This window comes from Pygocentrus nattereri, chromosome 21 (genome assembly GCF_015220715.1).
Source record: "Pygocentrus nattereri isolate fPygNat1 chromosome 21, fPygNat1.pri, whole genome shotgun sequence".
Taxonomy (NCBI): domain Eukaryota; kingdom Metazoa; phylum Chordata; class Actinopteri; order Characiformes; family Serrasalmidae; genus Pygocentrus; species Pygocentrus nattereri.
The window spans coordinates 15,973,344-15,979,418 of NC_051231.1; the positions used below are offsets into that span (position 1 = coordinate 15,973,344).

A 6,075-nucleotide genomic window follows, 5' to 3' on the forward strand; every position below is an offset into this window, starting at 1 on the left:
TGGCTTTTGAGGATGGCTCATCTGAGGGGTGGGGGTGTGTGTGTATGTGTATATATATGTATGTATGTGTATAGATAGATAGATAGATAGATAGATAGATAGATACTGTATTGATCCTGAAGGAAATTTAGCTGTGTGTGTGTGTGTATGTGTGTGTGTGTGTGTGTGTGTATGTATATATATATATATATATATATATATATAATGTATGTTTTACCAGTGCTGTACAATGTGACAGTTTTGCTTGTCGTTGCAAGTAAGGAAGTACATTATATTGTATCTTTATTCTGCGAAACGCTTGTGAGCGCTTTACCAGAGAAGTTGTTAAGGATGTGACTGAGAAGGCAGAGATAGTGCACATGGCTCTGACACAGCTTTTTCAACACAACTTATTTGATGTGACAACCTACCAGCTTCCCTTGGCTATTTTTGAATAATGAAAAATGTTTTCAAATATATTCCTCTGCATGTTATTTAAATTTGTATTGCTTTTTTTAAAGTCTCCTAATACAGGTATTGACAAAAAATCTGAAGTCTACAATCCTACATTAATTTTGGCCAACATGCTTTTTTTTCTTCCATGCATTTATCCAAATGTGTTCATTACTTCTTACTGATAATAACTATTAGTCAGAATGCACACCCCTAGCACATTCCTATCTAGAACAGTGTTCAGCACCTTATTGGAGAAAACTTGTTCATGGGCTGGATTTGATATATACCAAGTTTCCTGCATCATCCAAGAGCTAAGATCAATAGATTTACTGCAACCTCACCATTTTACTAACCTATTAAGATCTAGCTAGATGTCCAACCGGTCTGGCCAAGCTACTGCACCATGTGGGCTAATTCAGCAAGATGCCAATTGCAAATAACCTTGATGTCCAAAGCAGTACTAACCTAGGCTTAAGTACAATACACCATCATCCAAGTACACCCTCTAGCCATCACAGATTGACAACAGTATTGTGGGGGTTTGTTGTGGCAGACAAGCAGTATCTGCTTTTCCATTAAAAAGAAAAAAAAGCTGAGCATGCTGCCATAAGATGTCTCAGACAGTGTGTCAGGACTGATATATGATGTGGATTACACACTGAAAGAAAACAGATGATGATGTACCTGTTTTCCATTTGTACACTTTAAAGCTACGGATGATGCTTTTTCTGACATTTAAAATGATCCTACTTGATAGATGCAATCAATTCCTAACACTTGTCAGTCGGCTCAAGCTTAGTCAGCTTGTTGGCAGTTAACCATGACATGCAGTTCTGTTCAGCATGTTTGTGTAGTTTGGCTTTGTTGGTTTTATCTATAGAAAATATTTAATTTGGCATTAATGCAGCTTAATATTATTAGCCTCTGCTATGAAACTCTAAAGGATATGAATGACAGTAGTTACAGGGATGTATACTGAAATTATCAATCAGTCTCTGTCAGTAAAGATGGTCAGTGTAAGTAGTACATGGAAATTTTATTAAAGATGCATGTTATCGGCATCAGTTTCAGGCCGATGTTTGTTTGATGTATTTGTTGTCCCCAGAAGAGCAGAACATTTAGGTAACGTTAAAGTGTCAATTTAATTAATTTCGTAGTTTTTACATGGAACAATTAATATATATTGGAGCGATCATCACATTGCCGTCATTAAAACAGGTGTATCTTCCAGATTGATGTACTTAGTTTTACTGTCGTCTTGTCCAGGCTAAAAGTTGGTGAGCAAGCTACAGAAAAACGTTTGCAGTGTGGTTTTTGTCTGCTGTAATAAAAAATATGTCTAAAATGGAGAGCAGCCAAATAAATAATCGATATAAGGTTTTTTTTTTATTAATTGGCCGCTCTGTTTCAGGGTGTCTTGGTTTTGTAAAAGTGTGTGTGTGTGTGTGTGGGGGGGGGGTTGTTAACTAATGCTCTGACGCACTCTGAGACATTGAATGCATCAGCATGTCCTTTTTATTGGCATACGTCTTTAGAATGACCTCAGATCAGTGGCCTTTCGTTGGCCTTTTAAAGATGAATACGCAGCATGATCGGGAACTGCCAGGATCTGCGTTAGACTGGTCTTCCCCTGGCAACTGCCTTTGCCAAATGCCAAGTGATCTAATTTAATGGGGTACTTGAGCCAGTGCTTTAGAAGTTTTTAGAGAATCTCTTTCGTTTGCCAGAGAGAGAGAGAGATTTTTGAAACAGAAGAAAGTGCTCATCCTTTCATCCTCATTACTCTGCAGCAAAACTAAAGCTGATGTTAGATAGTTACACTGTCATTCAGCTATACTGTTTAAATGTAATTACATAATCACTTCAACAATTACATTGTTATGTAAGGAATTGCATTTACATTCAATTTACATTCTGTTTTGACAGGTCCGAGTCGGCACTTTGAATACTTTCTTGTTTCAAACCACGTAACAAAAATGTAAATTAGTTTTTTTTTCTTTTTCCTCAGTACAAAACTACATACACAATCCTAAAGTTAAACATAAGTCTCTTCTGATAAAAACACGTAGTACATCATGAATTCAGTAAATCTTAATTTTCCCAGCGGTCATTTATTCCCCCTTTCTCTACTGTAAACAGGTGCCCTTGTTTTCATGTCCATCACTTTCAGCTCATTATTTATTTTTCTAAATAAAGGAGGCGGAGCCTTTATCACTCCTCAACTGCTCAGTAGCTCAGATCATTCATCTGAAAATTACTAGAATTGCAAGCTATTGCTTGGTATAAGCATTGATTCAAAAATACAGGATTTGACATGGACATTCATTTTTAAAATCATTTTGTCAACAAACAAATGCATCCAGTAAGGAGACGTCCGAGACAAGAAGGGAGGAAAACGGAGAGAAAAAAACACTAAGAACTCTTCGTTGTTGTCCTGTCTTGCTGCCCGGCTTGTCTGGAGTGACTGCCAACTTAAAATGGAGAGCCGAAGTGGGCCCGAGTCCGAAAGCGACCGTTTTTAATCTTGAACTGAGGAGTTAGCAAGCGGCCAAGTCATCAGACCCGCAACGACAACATGGCTTCCTGGTGCTGAGACGGAGCCAGTGCTTTGGCCAAACCTCCATTTTGCTGCATCGCTCAGGGCGTTCGATAACAGATCATGGAAACGTTCTGTAATCTTGTGGATGCTTTGTTGCGCTCGCTCACTCTTTCAGTAATTTTATTCTGTGTTTTTTCATTTCTCATGGAGGAGTTTGGCTTGAATTTGAGTTTGGCATGCAGGGGCTTGTGAATTACATGACAAAAGTCAATTCAGGGGTATTCTCCTAGTTTTATTTATTTTCACATGCTATAAATGCTTGCTTTTTTTGGTTGCTCTTGATTTTAAACAGTATCTTCTGCAGTGACGTGAATTATATGAAGAAACTAGATTTCTTTTTTTTTCCTTTCCAGGTACAACCCTTTGAAGACGATGAAAAGATGACGAGGCAAAGGGCACACGCTTTAATGGATGTAAATGTTGACCTCCTGGTACTTTTTATAAACACCACATTTGATGTTACAGGTTCAGAGAAGATCTGTGTAGTATTTGCACAGTGGGATGAGGTAGTAGGTTGTGTAGTTTTAGGGTCACACCCACACTGGGAGATAACTATACAACCTACTGTCTTTCTCAAGGTGACTGAGAGCAGCTCAGTGAAGAAATTAAGGACATAAAAGCAGCTAAGGGTGGAAAATATGATTGGTTGTTGTGAGAGATTGTCAAAACTTGTTTTTCTAAGTATATTGTGGGTATTGTCAGCACTCCTAGAATACTGAACAGCTGCCTGTATCATAAACACAGACCAATTAGAAAGCCTGTAAACAACCAGTGCATAAATTACATAGTAACAAGTACCTGATTGGATGTTAGGCTGTTATGATATCATTATTTATTTGTCTTTTATTTATTTATTTATGTGTGTGTGTATTTGTATGTATGTATTAGTGTGTATGTTTTTTTTTTTCTTCATTCTTTTACAGTCTAGTTTCATGATACATATATGCCTTCACGTCTTGTTTTATTTTTTCCATATCTCCTGCAGTTAAAGGCAGTGAATTATTATCTCAAGCATTTTTACAGTGCTAACACTAGTGCATGCTTAAGCAGTTACCTGTTTGTTATGCTTTCACAGTGTGAGGTAGTAGATTGTATAGTTGTGGGGTAGTGATTTTATCCTGTGTAGAAGATAACTATACAATCTATTGCCTTCCCTGAGGGGGTGATATTCACATTCAGCTCACTTTTTGTGTTTGTTACAAACTGTTCTGTGATAATAAATGGGTTAAAATTCAGTGTCACAAATGTCATTTTTGCAAAAATTATGTTGTTTAAATGTAATAAAGACATATAACATGTAACAAAGACTTTCTCTTATGGACTATCTGTCTTGTCATTTCATTATAGGTTCACTGACTTATGATTCTTACTAAGTACTTTTTTGAAAATAGAAGTGCTATTTTTAATAAGATCAGTAATTTTTTGTCTGGAGTATTGAGGATTGCTTTCAGGACTCTTAAATGCCTGCCCTCAGCCTGGAGATGGCGCTCTTCGCTAGTGTATACTTCAGAACATTGTTCTACTTCAATTTCAAGATGTAAAATCTGTGGACTGCAGTAATTTAGTGAGCTAATGCCTGAGTGCCATGTTTAACTTGATTACTTTGCTGATGTATTGCCAAACAAACTTGTAGGCTGGGCAGTGAGGCCAGTACAAAACTGCCAAAAACACAAATTACCCCTATTAGAAGATGTTGCTTTTTTTTATTTTTAATTAGATTTTTTGTTTTGCTCTTATTTGTTTTCCTAGGAAGTAAAAGTAAAATTGATGGCATGTACCTTCACTTTCTAATCAGCTTTTAGTTTGTATTTGCTGCTTTGGTGGAGAAATATCAAATTCCTTTTCACTTTTTCAGTGTTGTCACTAATGATATGTAAGTAATTATGCAACAAATGGATAAACCTATGTTATAAAAGTATAAATATTTGCTTCCAAGAATATTTAAATGCAGTGACCGAATAAATCAGACTTTGTAAGTTTGTAACCCATGTGCTTGTCATGCTTTCAGAGCGAGAACTGGAAAGAACATAGACTCTTATGACTGAAGGTCATTGAGGTCAATGAATTAGCTAATAGTGGTAGGTCAAAGCAACTGGGTGTTTCATGTTGAAGATGATTCGATGCTCATCAGAGTAGTTTCATCAGTTCAAGTGTTGATTTTTACTAAAACCATAGCTTGACAGAGTACATGCTTTATTATATATTGCTGACGTTTAGGAAAACTGCACTTTTTGTCTGTAAAAATACTGATTCTCAAGTTTCCTTTTTGCACGGAAGCTGATACTTTAGGGAAATACCAGAAAACGTAATACATTCAAAAGATTTGGAAAACTAGTCATTTTAACTTATAAAAATTAAGTAAACTTTTCTTTTAAGTTCATTAAGCATTGCATTGTAAATTCACAGCACAAATCCTGTGTGTTACATTTTGTTAACTTATTTGAAGCACAGTTAAAAGTTTAAGGCAGCCAGGTTTTTCACTAAAATATTTTTCCAGTGGGTAACACTGTAGAGTCCACTGTAGGAGCTTTGTATTCACTGTCTTTAGCATTCAAATAAGCATCTGTTCAACTGAACTTTAGCTTGATTGTGTTGAGTTCTGTGAATTCTGTTTAAAGCTATGCCTAAGCTGAATATCAAGCCCAAATGTAAACTTAAAACTTATCTAGAATTTGTAGATAATAAAGGGCACCATCAAAATGAAGTGACCAACAAGAGTGGTCAATATGATAATATTAATTGTGATCGAGTATCAAGGTGTATCTGTATATATATATATATATATATATATATATATATTCGTGTAAGAGCAAACAATTTCATGAATTAAAAAAAATCATTAATGTTTCTTAATACAGAAATGAAGTTCACCTTAAAATCAAGTGAATTAAGTTCCTTCAGTGAACAACATTTTAGAATCTATTGTTTATCAGTGTCGCCTGAGTCGTTGAGAATGATGCCTTCTTCACTTTCCCTGAGCTAGAGGGGGGTGTAAGAGGGGGTATGAAAAGAAGAGGTGGGTAAAAAGGAAGAATCGAAAA

At 36.0% G+C, this 6,075-nt stretch overlaps 1 long non-coding RNA gene across 1 annotated transcript; it reads left to right on the top strand.

Annotated features, from left to right (window-relative positions):
• Nucleotides 1-2,431: 2,431 nt before the first annotated feature.
• On the top strand, nucleotides 2,432-4,341 carry LOC108424658. The gene is made up of 2 exons (XR_001857634.2): nucleotides 2,432-3,252; nucleotides 3,388-4,341. It is a non-coding gene; the product is annotated as an uncharacterized LOC108424658 (long non-coding RNA).
• The last annotated feature ends 1,734 nt before the right edge of the window (nucleotides 4,342-6,075 follow it).